Here is a 17,627-nt window from a genome sequence, read left to right on the forward strand (position 1 = left end):
GAAACCCTGGATCTTTTCCTAAAACTGCCTCACCCACCAGTGACCCCTGACCGTTATCCCGGGCCTCTATCTTGCTTTGCCTAATCATGTGCAGAGTACATCTCATGCTTTACCAACTTAAGAATGGCCAAAAGCCGCTCAGCCCCTCAAACCTGTTCCATTCTTCAGTCAGTCGTTGGATGGGGGCGAGGGAGGTTACCTCACCTCAATTTACCTTCTTTGCTCCGAATCCTTCAATAACCTCAAAGCAAAAGAAACCTTTACTGCTGTCAGTGCCCAACAGGCATGCACAGCTTTCTGACAGACGGAGTTTCAGATTTCCTGTCTTTTTTACATGAAGTATTTCCTGACAGCAGCCCGAAATGATCTAGTTCTCATTTTAAAATGATGCCCACTTGTCTGGACACTACCCACCAGAGGAAATAATTTTGCCCTCAAACCCCTGAATCATTTACCTTGTTCGGTACCAATTGTTCAGATTTACTGCAACCAATTCAGCTGCTTCATCATAACCTTCCATCCATCATAAGGTCAGAAATGGGCATGATCTCTGCCAACTGCACAATATTCAGCATCATTCATGACTCCTCAGATTCTGAAGCAGACCAAGTGCCAAATGCAGCAAGTTCTGGACCCCATCCAAGATTTGAGCTGATAAGTGGTAAGTAGCATTTGTTCCACATAAGTGCCAGGAAATAACAATTTTCAATGAGAAAAAATCTGAACATTCCTCCTTGACATTCATTGGCATTATCATTGCTGTATTTTTTAATTATTTGATTACGGGATGAAGGCATCACTGGCTAGGCTAGCATTTATTGCCAGAGGACAGTTAAGGGTCAACTGCATTACTGTGGATCTGGAGTCACATGTGGGCCAGATTGGTTAGAATGGCAGTTTCTTTTGCTCAAGGACATTATTGAACCAGGTGGGTCTTTCCAACAATGGATTCATGGTCATCTATTAGACTTTTAATTCCAGATTTTTATTGAATTTCAAATGCCATGGTGGGATTTGAACCCAAGTCCACAGACTATTGCTTGAATTAACAGTCTAGTGATAATATCACTAGCCCACCGCCTCCCTTTAATTTTTGTATTTGCCTGTTATCAATATTTTCGGGCTTATCGGTGATCAGAACCTAACGTGGCTGTAAGAGGGTAGGAATTCTCTGCTGAATAACTCACCTCCTGTGTGTCCACCCCCCCCTCAGTCTACCATGTACAAGATAGGAGTGTGCTGGAAAACTCTCCACTTGCCTGGATGGGTGCAGCTCCCAAAACACTCAAGAAGCTGCAGACAATCCAGAACAAAGCAACGTGCTTGATTGGCACCACATCTGCCACCTTCAACATTCACTCCTTTCACCATTAACAGACAGTGGCAGCAGTGTGCACCAGCTACAAGGTGCACTGCAGTAACTCTTCAAAACCCCTTTGACAACACTCTCCCAGCACATGCCCATCACAACCCAAAAGGACAGGCTATGTTATGCCTGACCAATTAATTAGAAACATTTGAGGAGAAAATTTGATGGGCAGAGGGGAACCATCAAATGTAATTAAATAAAAATTGACAGATCTGCAGAACTGTAAATATTTGGATTTCTAAAAGGCATTCAGTAGGATGCTGCACTTAAAGCTAATTACAAAGATAAAAGCCTATGGTGTTGGAGATCGTATATTAGCACAGAGAGGATTGGCCAGCTAATAGAAAACAGAGAGTTGGGTTAAGGGGTGCATTTTCAGGATGGCAACCTATAACAATTGGATTGTTACAGGGATCAATGCTGGAGACACAATTATTTACAATATATATTAATGACTAGGATGATGGAAATGAAGTTTGTTAAGTTTGTAGATGATACAAAAATGGATGAGAAGGATGCACAGTGCTTACAGGGGAATATAGACAAGTGAAGTGAATGGTTGAAAACTTTGTAGATGGAATTTAATGTGAGGTAACATAACATTAGACACTTTGGCAGGAGGAATAGAAGATTCGAATAATATTTAACTGGAGAAATACTGCAACAAACAGCAGCACTGAAAGATTTGGGATTTCGCATGCATGAACCACAAAATGCTAACATCCAAATTCAGCAGGTAATAGGGAAGGCGTGTAATGTTGGCTGTTATTTCAGAGTGTAAAAGGAGTGAATTCATGCTGAATCTGTACAAAGCTCTAGTCAGACAACACCTGGGATACTGTGAAATATTTTGGTATCCATGTGTAAGAAAAGATATACTGGCATTACAATCTATATGATATAGATTATATCCATAAGATATAGGCCATTTGGTTCATCAAGTCTGCAGCACCATTTTGGCTAATGCATTTCTCAACCTCCTTTTCCTGCCTTCTCCCAGAAACTTTGATCCCCTTAACCAACCGAGAGCCTATCTATCTCTGTATTAAATACACTCAGTCAGAAGTCACACACCAGGTTATAGTCCTAACAGGTTTCTTAGAAATCACAAGGTGAAAGAGCAGCACTTCAAAAGCTTGTGATTTCAAATAAATAACCTGGTGTTGCGTGACTTCTGACTTTGTAAATAGTACACACTGCGCTACTAAGTGTTGGTGGTGGAGGAGGAGGATGCTTGTGGATGTGGTGCTGATCAGGTCCTGGATGGTATTAAGCTTCTTGAGTGTTTTCAAAGGTGCATTTATTCAGGCATCTGGAGAGTATTCCATCAGATGCTGGTGTACCTGTCACAGGAACGTTGTTAAACTTGAAAAGTTGCAGTAAAATATTTATAAGGATGTTGCTGGGACTAGAGGGTTTGATCTATAGGGAGAGGCTGAATAGGCTGGGGCTGTTTTCCCTGGAGCATTGGAGGCTGAGGGGTGACCTTATAGAGGTTTATAAAATCATGAGGGACATGTTTAGGGTGAATAGCTAAGATCTGGGGGAGTCCAAAACTAGATTTAAAGTGAGTGGTGAAAGATTTAAAAGAGACCTAAGGGACGACGTTTTCACGCACAGGGTGGTGTGTATGTGGAATGAGCTGCCAGAGGAAGTGGTGGAGGCTGGTACAATTACAACATTTAAAAGGCATCTGGATGAATATACGAATAGGAAGGGTTTAGAAGGATATGGGCCAAATGCTGGCAAATGGGACTAGGTCAGGTTGGGATGTCTGGTCAGCACATACAAGCTGGACTGAAGAGTCTGCTTCTGTGTTGTATGGTTGTATAAGCACTCCACAATCTCATTCCTAATAATAGACTCTTGAATGCTACCAATGACTGAGGTCAGGTTAACCAGCATATAATTTCCCATCTTCTGCCTCCCTCCCTTCTTAAGCAGAGATGTTTTTCAGTCATTTCAGTTTTTTAGCCATTTTCCAGTCATCCGGTACCTTCCCTGACTCCAGTGATTCCCGAATGATCACCACCAAAGCCTCCACAATCTCTTCAGCTATCTCTTTCCAAACCCTGGTGTAGGTCATCAGGTCTGAGTGAGTTATTTGCCTTCAGACCTTTCAGCTTCCCCAGCACCTTCTGTTTGGTGAGGAGACTCTCTACTTCTGATCTGCTGCTGGTGTCTTCCACTGTGAAAACTAATGCAAAGTACCTATTCAGTTCCTTTCTCATTTATTTGTTCCTCATTGCTACGTCTCTAGCCTCATTTTTCAATGGTATAAGTGTCCACTTTTGCCTCTCTCTTACCTTTTATATATCTTCAAAAAAACTTGAAATTTCCTTTTATATTTACAATGTAGCTTACTGCCATATTTCATCTTCTCCCTTTTAGCTTTTTTTTAGTTATCCTCTGCTGGTTTTTAAAGGCTTCCCAATCATCTGCCTTCCCACTAATCTTTACCACACTGTATGTTTGTTTTTTGATTTTATGCTGGCCCTGACTTCCCTTGTCAGTCATGATGCCTCATCTTGCTCTTAATATGTTCCTTTTCCCTTGGGATTAATTTCTGCTGTGCCTCCCGAATTACTCCCAGAAATGTCTGTCATTGCTGCTCCAATGTGTTCCCTGCTTGGCTTCCCTTCTCGTCAACTCTGGCCAGCTCTTCTGTCATTTCTTTGAAGTTATATTTACTCAATTGTAATACTGTTGCATCTGATTCCAATTTCTCCCTCGTAAACTGCGGGGTGAATTCTATCATATTATCGTCACTGTCCCCTTAGGGTTTCCTTCACCTTAAACTCTCTAATCAAGTCTGCCTCATTATAGATCACCAATTTCAGAATTGCCTGTTCACTAGTGGTGTTTACCATAAGCTGCTCCAAAAAAACAATCTCTCAGACAGCCATGAATTCCTTGTCCCAGTACACTTACAAATTGACGTTCCCCCATGATTATTGTAATAATGCCTTTCTTACATACCTTTTCTATCTCCTGATTTATTTTCTGCCCCACATCTTGACTACTTCTAGGAAGCTTGTACATAATTCCCATCATGGGCGTTTCTCCTTTGTGGTTTCTCAACTCTATCCACGCACATTCTATGTCTTCCAAGCTTTTATCACTTCCTACTATCAGTTTAATTTCATTTCATAAGAACAAGGCAACCCTATCATCTCTGCCTATCTGCCTGTCCTTTTGATAACATGTATACCTTTGGATATTTATTTCCCAACCCAGGTCTCCTTGCAGTGTCTCCGTGATACCCGCAACATCATACCTGCCAATCTCAATCTGCGCTACAAGCTTGTTTCATCCACTGTGCATTTAAATACAACACGCTTCGTCCTGCACTGACTGCCTCCTGCCTTCTTATAGTCGACCTCTTATCTGCTGCGCCTGAAGTTAGATTCCCGATGCTTTCTATAATCTCAGTCCTATTACTTGTTCTGGAAACTTCAATAACCTCTCCTGAGCGCTCCCTTCCTTTAACTGGTTTAAAGACCCTATGACCACTCCATTTAGCGTTTTTGCTTGGACCCTGGTCCCAGAATAGTTCAGATAGAGCCCCTCCCAATGGTATAGTTCCTGCTACTGACCCACAAAATAGAGCCTCTCTTTCCTACACCGTAGCTTTTGCCACACATTTGCTTTCTTGATTGTCTTATCTCTCTGCCAGTTTGTTTGTGGGTCAAGTATTAATCCAGAGATTATAACTCTTGAAGTCCTGTTCTTTAGTTTTGTTCCTAATTCCTGATATTCCCCGAATAGGACCTCTTGCCCACTCTTACCTCTGTTATTTGTCCTACCATGGATCACAACAACTGGATCCTCTCCTTCCCCATCCAATATCCTTTCAAATTGGTTTGAGATTCCCTTACGCAGGCACCGGACAGGCATAACAACACGCAAGACTCCCAATTCTGCTTAAAAAGGATGCTGTCTATCCTCCTAATTATAGAATCCCCTATCAAGACCACTTTTATTTGTGCTGCCTTCACTTGAATGGCCTCATGTACCACTGGTCAGTTTGTCCATCTTCCCCACAGTCCTTTTACCCATCCACACAGGGAGCAAACACCTCATACCTGTTGGACAAGGTCAAGAGCTGAGACTCCTCCAATGCTAAATTCCAGAGAAAGTTTCACTCAGTTGATCCTGGGTATGGAGGGATTTTGTTATGAATAGGTGAACAGGGCCTGTACTTGTTGGAGTTTGATGACCTTATTCAGCCATTCAGTTTGGAGAAATGGTTGTGTCTTCCCTATGGAAGAGTCCAGGATCAGAGCGTATAATCTCAGTGTAAGGGGTTGTACATTTAAGAATGAAATTAGGAACGTCCTCTCTGAGGGTAGTGAATCTGTGGAATTCTTTACCACAGAGAGCTTTTGAAGCTAGGGGTCATTGAGTATGTTAAGAGCTGAGGTAGACAGATTTTTAATCAGTAAGGGAATCAAGGGTTTGGAGAAAAGCAGAAAAGTGCAGTTGAAGATTATCAGATCAACCATAATCTGACTGAATAGCAGAGCAGACTCAGTGGGCTGAATGACCTACTTCCACCTCGACATCTTTTTGTCTTAGGGACAAGGACAGCAGTTACATGGGAATAGCCACCACATCCAAGTTCCATTGCAAGTCCCATGCTATCTCGACTTAGAACTACATCACTGTTCCTTTACTGCTGCTGGTTCAAAGTGCTAGAAGTTCCTTCCTAGCTTCCTTTCCCTAAACTCATGAACTGCATAGGTTCAAGAAGGCAGCTCAATCCCACCTCCTCCAGGACAATTTTGGATGTGTAATGAGTGCCGACCCAGACAGCGATTCTCACATGTCCTGAATGAATAAAATAAAAACTTATCTATTAAACTGCATCATGCTTTGAATCCAAATAAGATGATATAGAGATGTGACAAAGAAGGAAAGAAAAGTGATTGTTATTTTGCCAAAAATGGGGGTAGCATAATGACTCAGTGGTTAGCACTGATGCCTCACAGCGCCAGGGACTCGAGTTCAATTCCAGCCTTGGGCGACTGTCTGTGTGAAGTTTGTACATTCTCCCCATGTCTTCATGGGTTTCCTCCGGGTGCTGTGGTTTCCTCCCACAGTCCGAAGATGTGCAGGGCAGGTGGATTGGCCATGGGAAATTGCCTGTAGTGACCAGGGATGTACTGGCTAGGTGGATTAGCCGTGGGAAATGCAAGGTTACAGGGTTTGGGTGGGATGCTCTTTGGAGGATTATTCAGACTCAATGGGCTGAATGGCCTCTTTCCACACTGTAGTGATTCTATGAGGCAAGTTTTGACCTCCAAATCCCACTTTCCCATGGGATATCCTGCCTCAAAGATCTGCTGGTCAGGTTACAAATACCGTTCAGCCAAACAAAGACCAATGACCCAATGTATCAGATAGACATTATGTTCAAATCAAGTGACAGCTGACAATGGGGCTGGGGTAAATTGAGCAGTGGCCTGCCCTCAAGCTACCATTGATGGAATGTAGCAGTTGAAGATACATCGGTGATCTTGGAGAGTTATGTCAGGACTTTGAACCTCTTGTGCCACTGCCACCAGGTCTCAGGGGGTTGTCCCTCTCGGATTGAGCTCTGTGGCTATCTGCTCCCACTTCCTTCTGAACTTGCCTCAACCTTAAGAAATGTAGGTGAGCTTCATGTGGGGCTCACCAGGTATGGTATTGGTTCCCTGCCGATGGCTGCAGCCAATGAACAGCACCATTGTTACTAGCAGCACACATTTTAATGAGCAGGTTGTGCTGACTGTATTACTGTAAATAGGTGCAGAATAGTTACTCAACACGGACAGGACGTTTGACATTTTGAGAAATGCAGTCCATTCACACTGTCGCTTTCTGTGAATCCCTGTGTTTTGTTAACCTTGCGGTCAGTGGGCTCCACTTCTCTCTCTCTTACGTCATTATCTTGTCTATTAGTCTTGGCTTCACTGCACAATCGGGACATTTGCCTTTTAACGGTATATGTTACTTTTACATTGAACTGAATATTCCTTTGAAGAGTTTCCAGTGTTCCTCTAGGTTTGCTAATTAGCAACCCATCCCAATTTACTATCGTTAGTTCATTCTCACTCTTTTGAATTATGATCAGTTTACCTCACATGAATTTACAATCTTGGTGCATGATTCCCACTTTCAAATTCAATCATATAGTGCTTGCTCTTCACCAGATGTTCACGTATTTGTTAACTTATTTACGTTTTTGATTCATTCATGGAATGTGGTATTGCTGGCTGGACCAGCATCTATTGCCCATCCCTATTTGCCCTGAAGAAAGTGGTGGGTTAGACCACCCATTGATGAAGGACTGGAGCCATGCATAAGGATTTCTCTCACTAATCGACATTTGGGAATCACTTACACTTACAACAATCCAACAGTTTCATAGTCACTTTTACTGAGACAAACATCTTACTTAAGTGCAATTCACATTCGTAAATAGCCTTGGTAGGATTTGATGTTTTGTTTTCTTTGTCCATGGGGGGTGGGCATTGCTGGCTGTCTAGTGACGGTGGTGTTGAGCTGCCTTTTTGTTTTGATGAGTCCATGTGGGGTACAGGGACACTACAGTGTCATTATGGCGGCAATTCCAGGATTTTGGCCTAGCCACAGTGAGGTGATATTCGTCGAAATCAGGATGGTGAGTGGCTTGGAGAGAAAAAACTTGCAAGTGGTTGTGTTCCCATACACCTGCTGCCCTTGTATCTTTGGATGATAGTGGTGCTGGGTTTGGAAGGTGCTGTCGAAAGAATCTGGGTAAATTGCTGCTGTGTATCTTGTAGCCGGGACAGACCACTGCCACTGTGCGTTGGTGGTGGAGGGTGTGAATGTTGAAGGGGATGAATGTGGTATCAGTCATGCGGGCTGTTTCATCCTGGATGGTGTCGAGTTTCTTGTGTGTTGTTGAAGCTGTACCCACCTCAGCATGGCAATCCATTCTTGGGATTGGTAAATAGTCGGAAGTGGGTACTGCAGATGCTGGAGATTAGAGTCAAGATTAGAGTGGTGCTGGAAAAGCACAGTAGATCACGCAGCATCCGAGGAGTAGGAAAATCGACATTTCGGGCAATAGCCCTTCATCAGGAATCTCAATAACATTAATCCAGTCTCAATCCCAGTAATGTTAGACCAATATAGCTCAGTACACTCTCAGTCTCAGTTACTCTGGACCAATATAGCTTAGTGCTGCTTTCACGTTTGCAGAAGTACTGTTATTGATAAATAGTCTTAGGCCATGAGATTATTACTGTCATAGGCATTATTCATTACTAAATCTAGTATAACCTAGACAGCTCCAAAACAATTTTTCTTTTCAAAAAACTGCTAGATAGTGCAATAATAATTGTTACCTTTGCTATATAGACCATTCATTTCTTTAGAATGAAAAATTAGAATCTCCTATTTTAACTGCACTTTCTGCTGGATAGAACATAGAAAATACAGCACAGAACAGGCCCTTCGGCCCACGATGTTGTGCCGAACTTCTATCCTAGATTAAGCACCCATCCATGTACCTATCCAAATGCCGCTTAAAGGTCGCCAATGATTCTGACTCTACCACTCCCACGGGCAGCGCATTCCATGCCCCCACCACTCTCTGGGTGAAGAACCCACCCCTGACATCTCCCCTATACCTTCCACCCTTCACCTTAAATTTATGTCCCCTTGTAACACTCTGTTGTACCCGGGGAAAAAGTTTCTGACTGTCTACTCTATCTATTCCCCTGATCATCTTATAAACCTCTATTAAGTCACCCCTCATCCTTCGCCGTTCCAATGAGAAAAGGCCGAGAACTCTCAACCTATCCTCGTACGACCTATTCTCCGTTCCAGGCAACATCCTGGTAAATCTTCTCTGCACCCTCTCCAAAGCTTCCACATCTTTCCTAAAGTGAGGCGACCAGAACTGCACACAGTACTCCAAATGTGGCCTAACCAAAGTCCTGTACAGCTGCAACATCACTTCACAACTCTTGAATTCAATCCCTCTGCTAATGAACGATAATACACCATAGGCCTTCTTACAAACTCTATCCACCTGAGTGGATCTATGTACATAGATTCAAAGATCTATGTACATAGACCCCAAGATCCCTCTGTTCCTCCACCTTACTAAGAACCCTACCATTATCCCTGTATTCCGCATTCTTATTTGTTCTTCCAAAATGGACAACCTCACACTTGGCAGGGTTGAACTCCATCTGCCACTCCTCAGCCCAGCTCTGCATCATATCTAAGTCCCTTTGCAAACGACAAATGCCCTCCTCACTGTCCACAACTCCACCTATCTTCGTATCATCTGCGAATTTACTGACCCACCCTTCGACTCCCTCATCCAAGTCATTAATATAAAATTACAAACAGCAGAGGACCCAGAACTGATCCCTGCGGAACTCCACTTGTAACTGGGCTCCAGGCTGAATATTTACCATCTACCACCACTCTCTGACTTCGACCGGTTAGCCAGTTTTCTATCCAATTGGCCAAATTTCCCTCCATCCCATGCCTCCTGACTTTCCACATAAGCCTACCATGGGGAACCTTATCAAATGCCTGACTAAAATCCATGTACACTACATCCACTGCTCTACCCTCATCCACATGCTTGGTCACCTCCTCAAAGAATTCAATAAGACTTGTAAGGCAAGACCTACCCTTCACAAATCCGTGCTGGCTGTCCCTAATCAAGCAGTGTCTTTCCAGATACTCATAAATCCTATCCCTCAGTACCCTTTCATTACTTTGCCTACCACAGAAGTAAGACTAACTGGCCTGTAATTCCCGGGGTTATCCCTATTCCCTTTTTTGAACAGGGGCACAACATTCGCTACTCTCCAGTCTCCTGGTACCACCCCCGTTGACAGTGAAGACGAGAAGATCATTGCCAACGGTACTGCAATTTCCTCTCTTGCTTCCCACATAATCCTAGGATATATCCCATCAGGCCCGGGGGACTTGTCTATCCTCACGTTGTTCAAAATGTCCAACACATCTTCCTTCCTAACAAGTATCTCTTCTAGCTTACCAGTCCGTTTCACACTCTCCTCTTCAACAATACGGTCCCTCTCGTTCATAAATACTGAAGAGAAGTACTTGTTCAAGACCTCTCCTATCTCTTCCGACTCAATACACAATCTCCCACTACTGTCCTTGATCGGACCTACCCTCGTTCTCGTCATTCTCAGGTTTCTCACATACGCATAAAATGCCTTGGGGTTATCCTTGATCCTATCCACCAAGGATTTTTCATGCCCTCGCTTAGCTCTCCTAATCCCTTTCTTCAGGTCCCTTCTGGCTATCCTGTATCCCTCCACTGCTCTGTCTGAACCCTGTTTCCTCAACCTTATGTAAGCCTCCTTCTTCCCCTTTACTAGACATTCAACCTCCCTCGTCAACCAAGGCTCCCTCACACGACCATTTCTTTCCTGCATGATAGGTACATACATATCAAGGACACGTCGTATCTGCTCCTTGAAAAAGTTCCACAATTCCACCACATCCTTCCCTGACAGCCTATGCTCCCAACGTATGCTCCTCAAATCCTGTCTTACAGCATCGTAATTTCCTTTCCCCAAGTTGTAAAATCTACCTTGTTGTGCGCACCTATCTCTCTCCATAACCAAGGTGAAAGTCACAGAATTGTGGTCACCATCACCAAAATGTTCACCCACTAACAAGCCCATCACTTGTCCCGGTTCATTACCGAGTACCAAATCCAATATGGCCTCCCCTCTGGTTGGACAATCTACATACTGAGTTAGAAAAGCTTCCTGGACACACTGCACAAACACCGCCCCATCCAATCTACTTGATCTAAAGAGCTTCCAATCAATATTTGGGAAGTTGAAATCGCCCATGACTACGACCCTGTGGCTTCTGCACCTTTCCAAAATCTGTTTCCCAATCTGTTTCTCCACATCTCTGCTGCTCTTGGGGGGCCTATAGTAAACACCCAACAAGGTGACTGCACCTTTCCCATTTCTGACTTCAGCCCATACTACCTCCAAAGGCAGATCCCCCTCAAATTTACTTTCTGCAGCCGTTATACCATTTCTAATTAGCAATGCCACCCCCCCCTCCTTTTTTACCACCCTCCCTAATCTTACTGAAACATCTGTAACCAGGAACCTCCAACAGCCATTCCTAACCCTCATCTATCCACATTTCCGTGATGGCCACAACATCGTAGTCCCAGGTACCGATCCACGCCTTAAGTTCACCCACCTTATTTCTGATACTCCTTGCGTTGAAGTATACGCACTTGAGCCCATCTCTGTGTCTGCAAGTATTCCCTGTCAGTGCCACCTTCTCCACAGCCTCCCTACAGTCTTGGACATCCTGACAAACAGCTAGCTTACTTGCTGGACTACAAGTCCGGATCCCATCCCCCTGCCAAATTAGTTTAAACCCCCCCCCCGAAGACTGCTAGCAAACCTACCCCCCAGGATATTGGTGCCCTTCTGGTTCAGGTGCAACCCGTCCTGCTTGTACAGGTCCCACCTTCCCCAGAATGCAGTTCAATCGTCCAAATACCTGAAGCCCTCCCTCCTACACCATCATGGCAGCCACGTGTTCAACTGCACTCTCTCCCTATTCCTTGCCTCACTGTCACGTGGCACCGGCAACAACCCAGAGATGACGACTCTGTCTGTCCTAGCTTTTAGCTTCCAGCCTAACTCCCTGAGCTCTTGAATGACCTCCCCACCCCTCTTCCTACCTATGTCGTTGGTGCCAATGTGTACCACGACTTCTGGCTGCACACCCTCCCCCTTAAGGATTCTGAAGACACGGTCCGAGACGTCTCGGACCCTGGCATCCGGGAGGCAACAAACCATCCGAGAGTCTCGCCCATGTCCACAGAACCGCCTGTCCGTCCCTCTAACTAGAGAGTCTCCTATAACTAGCGCTCTCCTCCTCTCCCCCTTTCCCTTCTGAGTCTCAGAGCCAGACCTCACGCCACAGACCCCTTCACTGCAGCTTACACCTGCAAGGCTGTCCCCCCCAACAGTTTCCAAAGCTGTATACTTATTATTTAGGGGAACGACCACAGGGGAACCCTGCACTGCCTGCTTCTTCCCCTTCCCACCTCTAACTGTTACCCATCTACCTCTGTTCTCTGGTGTAACTATGTCCCTGTAGCTTCTATCAATCACCATCTCAGCCTCTCGAATAATCCTCAGTTCATCCAACTCCAGTTCCAGTTCCCTAACTCGTTCGGTGAGGATCAGGATCTGACTGCATTTCCTGCAGATGAAGTCGGCAGGAGTATCGGTGGTCACCCCTACCTCAAACATCCTGCAGGAGGAACATTCCACCGCCTGCGCTGCCATGACTGTACACTTTGTCTCCAAAACAAGAACACTGAGTCAATAACACTGAGTCACTTACCTGTGGACTTTAAAGTTAGGTTAGAGGAGGAGGGTAGGAGGAGGGTGGGAGGGGGGGTCCTACGAAGTAGGGCCTGGGGTCTAGAACACACCCACTCAAATACTAATCACTTACCTTCCCGACCAGCTCTACGCTCCAACCTCACTTCCACCCAGCTCGCGCCGCTCTCTGCGGTGAAAAGTCTCCCGGGTTCGCTTTAAAGGGTGAGTATTTATACTCACTGTTCTCCTTCCCGGCTGCCCCTCTGCTTGCCGTCACTTCCTCTGCTGCTCCCGCTCTTTCTGTGAAGAGAGAGCTTTCTGTGAAGATCAGTGCTTTCCTGATCTACCTAGGTACATCCCCCCCCAACATCACAGTGATCCAGACAGAGGTCTGGAACACAGCTTTCACCAGTCTGTTGTCTCTCCAGGTCTCCGAGTTCCAACTGTTCTAATTCCATTTCCTACTCACCTTGACAGAAATCTATTCAATCTGTCAATGCACCTTTTCCCCATATTGTCTTGAGCTCCTTTCTAAATGTTTCTATCCTTCTGAAAGATCATACAGCCTAGAATAATTAACTCTGAATCAAGTGCAGATTGTAGGCATATCATATTCTTTCAGATGAAAGTGTACTTTAATTCACGTTTTACTATTTATGCTACATTTCTTGTGTTATTTCATCAAAATCTGTCCAAAGATGAGAGATTCCTGTCAGACATAAATCTAACATTGAGTCATTAATCTTGAACCTAATACCAATTGATCCTAACCTCAACCCATAACTCTGACCCTCAATTTTCAAATCTACCCTCAACCTTCTGCATTCCACTAAAAAACACAAACCATCTTCCAATAAATTTATTGAGCTTAAAACATCTGCAAACGTGAAGGCAGCACAAAGCTATATTGATCCAGAGTAACTGAGACTGAGTGTGTACTGCGTTGTATTGGTCTAACAATGCTGGAATTGATACTATACTAAACTGTAGTGGACTAATCTTACTGAGATTGAGACTCTGAGCTATACAGGTCTAATGTTACTGAGATTGAGATTGTACTGAACTCTGCTGGGATGTGGTCTTATGATTGATTAGATAGATAGATTCCCTACAGTGTGGAAACCTTCTGCCCAACAAGTCCACACCGACCCTCTGAAGAGCAACCCACCCAGACCCATTCCCCTACATTTACCCCTGGCTAATGCACCTAATGCTATGGGCAATTTAGCATGGCTAATTCACCTAACCTGCATATCTTTGGACTTTGGGAGGAAACCGGAGCAGCCGGAGGAAATTCACGCAGACATGGGGAGAACATGCAAACTCCACACAGTTGCCCAAGGCTGGAATTGAACCCGGGTTCCTGGCGCTGTGAGGCAACAGTGCTAACCATTGAGCCATCGTGCTGCCCATCTCTACATCAGGGCGATAGGATGCCAACTTGCGGAGCATTTCAGTGACTATCTCTGGGACACATTCACCAAACAACCCCACTGCCCTGTGGCCGATCATTTCAACTCCCTCTCCCATTCCCCCAAGGCTATATAAGTCCTGGGCCTCCTCTACCACCAAATACAAGCCAGCTAACAACTGGAGGAAGGACGCCTTATCTTCTGCCTTGGGATCCTCCAACCACATGGGATCAACATGGACTTCACTGGTTTCCTAATCTCCCCTCCCCCCATCTCATCCCAGGTCCAACCCTCTAACTCAGCACCACCCTCTCGATCTGTCCCATCTTCCTTCCCACATATTTACTCCACCCTCCCTACCGACCTATCACAATTACCCCACGCCTGCATCCACCTATTGCCTTCCCACCTACCTTCCTTCCAGCCCCGCCCCCTCACCCCACCCACCTATTAGTCTCCCAGCCCCACCCCCTCAACATTCCTGATGATGGGCTCTTGCCCGATACGTCGACTCTCCTGCTCCTTGGATGCCGTGTGACCTGATGTGCTTTTCCAACACCACCCTTTTCAACTAGGCTGGAAATGTACTGAGCTTTGCTGGGACTGAGCCTGTACTGAACTATACTGGTCTAATGTTACTGAGATGGGGAAGTGAAAGGCATAGATACATTGGAAACACTGCGCAGTCCCTTTCCCCAGAACTGCAAGTACTGGTGACTGTGAATCAGTTTTTGTGAGGCTGTGTCTGAAATCTGGGGGGAAATGCACCTTTTGCCTTTGTTTGGAGCTGGGCTGTTTCATGGAAGGAATTAACCCGGGATCTGCTCTCTGAATGCTGGTTTAGTGCAGTTTTCGATTGTTACCTGTTTTAACTAAACGTGGTAAGAACTAGATTCATAACTTCAGAATGAAAACTGGATGGGTTTCAAGAGATGCACTGGAAAACTTTGAAAAATGTTTGGCCTGAATTTTATTTGTGGAATGATTTTCCTTGCTCTGGATGCACATGTGAATTTTGTTCAGATATTGTAAATCCTGGAGTGGGGCCAGTGATACTTCTTGTGTCTCCTTGCGAGGTATGTGGCAGGGATTAGAATATCTCTGTGTGTTTACAGACAAGATGTTTCTGCATTTGCCCTGTCCCTGTCCCTGAAATGGGTATGGGTGCACACAGTTAGTTTATGAGTGATCAGAATTTTATTCCTTGCTTGAAGTGACAAAAAAATAATCTGAAGTTGCCCTGAGTCAGTCGAGAATTTGGTTTAAAGAGAAATCTCCAGGAAGCGTTCCGCGCCATAGTTGAGGGTATGTTCGCCGAGCTGGGAAGTTGATTGGCAGACATTTCGTCCCCTGTCTCGGTGACATCTTCAGTGCTTTGGAGCCTCCTGTGAAGAGCTGCTGTACTGTGTCTTCTGGAATTTATTTGGCTCCGTTCCTGCTGCTTCTGGTTGCCTGTTCTGCTAGTTTATTATGGTGGCTGGTATATTGGGTCTAGGTCTATGTGCTTGTTGATGGAGTCCGTGGATGAGTGCCATCCTTCTAGAAATCCTCTGACCGTTCCCTGTTTTGACTTGTCCTATGGTCATTGTGTTGTCCCAGTTGAATTTATGGTGCTTGTCATCTGTTTGTGGCCACTTAGGGACAGTTGGTCATGGCGCTTTGTGACTGGTTGGTGTTTGTGCGTGACTAATGAGTTAGGTTGTGGCATATCCTCATCGTGTTGTTTGTCTGTTAGGCATCTGTGGATGAAGTCACTAGCCACACCACTTTCCATAAAAAATATCTTGGAGCTGACAGCCAGACTTTTCTGACCACTGGGAATGATGACAGCCCATAAACCAACAGCCAAGTTCAGACAACTCACCAGGACAAAAGACCCTGTACCCATCATGTGGAAGGCGAATGTAATTTACCAACATTCCATGCAAAGACTGCATGCAACCCTATATAGGACGAACAGGCAGACAACACAACGATTATAAGATAAGCAAAACAATACACACACAGCATTTTCTAGAAGCACGGCGCTCACCCACAGACTCCAAAACAAGCGCATAGACCTAGACCCAATATACCAGCCGCAAGAATGAACTACCAGAACTGGCAACTGGAAGCAGCAGCAAAGGAATCAAATAAATTCCAGAAGAAACAGCACAGCAGCACTTCACAGGAGGCTCCAAAGCACTGGAGATGTTACCGAGAGAGGGGACAAAATGCCTGCAAATCAACTTCCCAGCTCAGCGAACATACCCACAACCACGCCAACTGACACCCAAGCTACAAACCTTTACACAAACCTTGAGCTCTTCCATGCATTGGCTGTTCTGACTTGAGCAACTAATCATATTGTGGATGATGGGAACCTGAAACAAACGCAAAGTGCTAGTGAAACTCAGCAGGTCTGACAGCATCTGTGGAGAGAGAAAACAATTAAAGTTTTGAGTCCAGTATGACTTCTTCAGAACTGCGATTTGATTTGATATATTATAGTCACATGTACTGAGAAGCGGTGAAAAGTATTGTTTTGTGTGCTATTCAGGCAAATCTTACCTTACATAAGTACATCTGGATATTAGAACAAAATGCAGAATAGAGTATTACAGCTACAGAGAAAGATCAATTTCAGTATGAGAGGCCTGTTCAGAAGTCTGATTTCAGTGGGGAGGAAGCTGTTCTTGAATCTGTTGATACATGCTGTTAGACTTTTGTAGCTTCTGTCTGATTGGTGAGGGTGGAAGAGAGTATGACTGGGATGGGATTATGTTGGCTTGTTTCCTGAGATTATAGACGGAGTTGATGGAAGGAAGGCTGGTTTTCATGATGGACTGGGCTGAGTTCCACACTGTCATTCCTTGCGATCCTGAGCAGAGCAGTTGCCATACCACACTGTGATGAATCCGGGAAGGATACTTTGTGGTGCATCTATAAATATTGGTGAGAGTCAGAGTCAGAGATGTACTGCATGGAAACAGACCCTTCAGTCCAACCCATCCATACCAACCAGATATCCCAACCCAATCTAGTCCCACCTGCCAACACTCAGCCCATATCCCTCCAAACCCTTCCTATTCGTATACCTATCCAGATGCCTTTTAAATGTTGCAATTATGCCAGCCTCCACCACATCCTCTGGCAGCACATTCTATACATGCACCATTCTCTGTGTGAAAAGATTGCCCCTTAGATCCCTTTTATATCTTTCCCCTCTCACCCTAAACCTATGCCCTCTAGTTCTGGACTCCCCTACCCCAGGGAAAAGACTTTGTCTATTTATCCTATCCTTGGCCCTTATGATTTTATAAATCTCTATAAGGTCACCCCGCAACCTCCGCGCCCCAGGGAAAACAGCCCCAGCCTGTTCAGCCTCTCCCTATAGCTCAAACCCTCCAATCCTGGTAACATCCTTGTAAATCTTTTTTGAACCCTTTCAAGTTTCACAACATCCTTCCTACA

The 17,627-nt window shown here is 44.8% G+C and overlaps 1 protein-coding gene across 2 annotated transcripts in view; it reads left to right on the plus strand.

Moving 5' to 3' along the window:
* Positions 1-17,627, plus strand: part of LOC140457934 (tetraspanin-9-like) — a 201,496-nt gene that overhangs the window by 83,588 nt on the left and 100,281 nt on the right. The gene's annotated exons all lie outside the window — the stretch shown is intronic.

Source organism: Chiloscyllium punctatum, chromosome 32, assembly GCF_047496795.1.
Source record: "Chiloscyllium punctatum isolate Juve2018m chromosome 32, sChiPun1.3, whole genome shotgun sequence".
Taxonomy (NCBI): domain Eukaryota; kingdom Metazoa; phylum Chordata; class Chondrichthyes; order Orectolobiformes; family Hemiscylliidae; genus Chiloscyllium; species Chiloscyllium punctatum.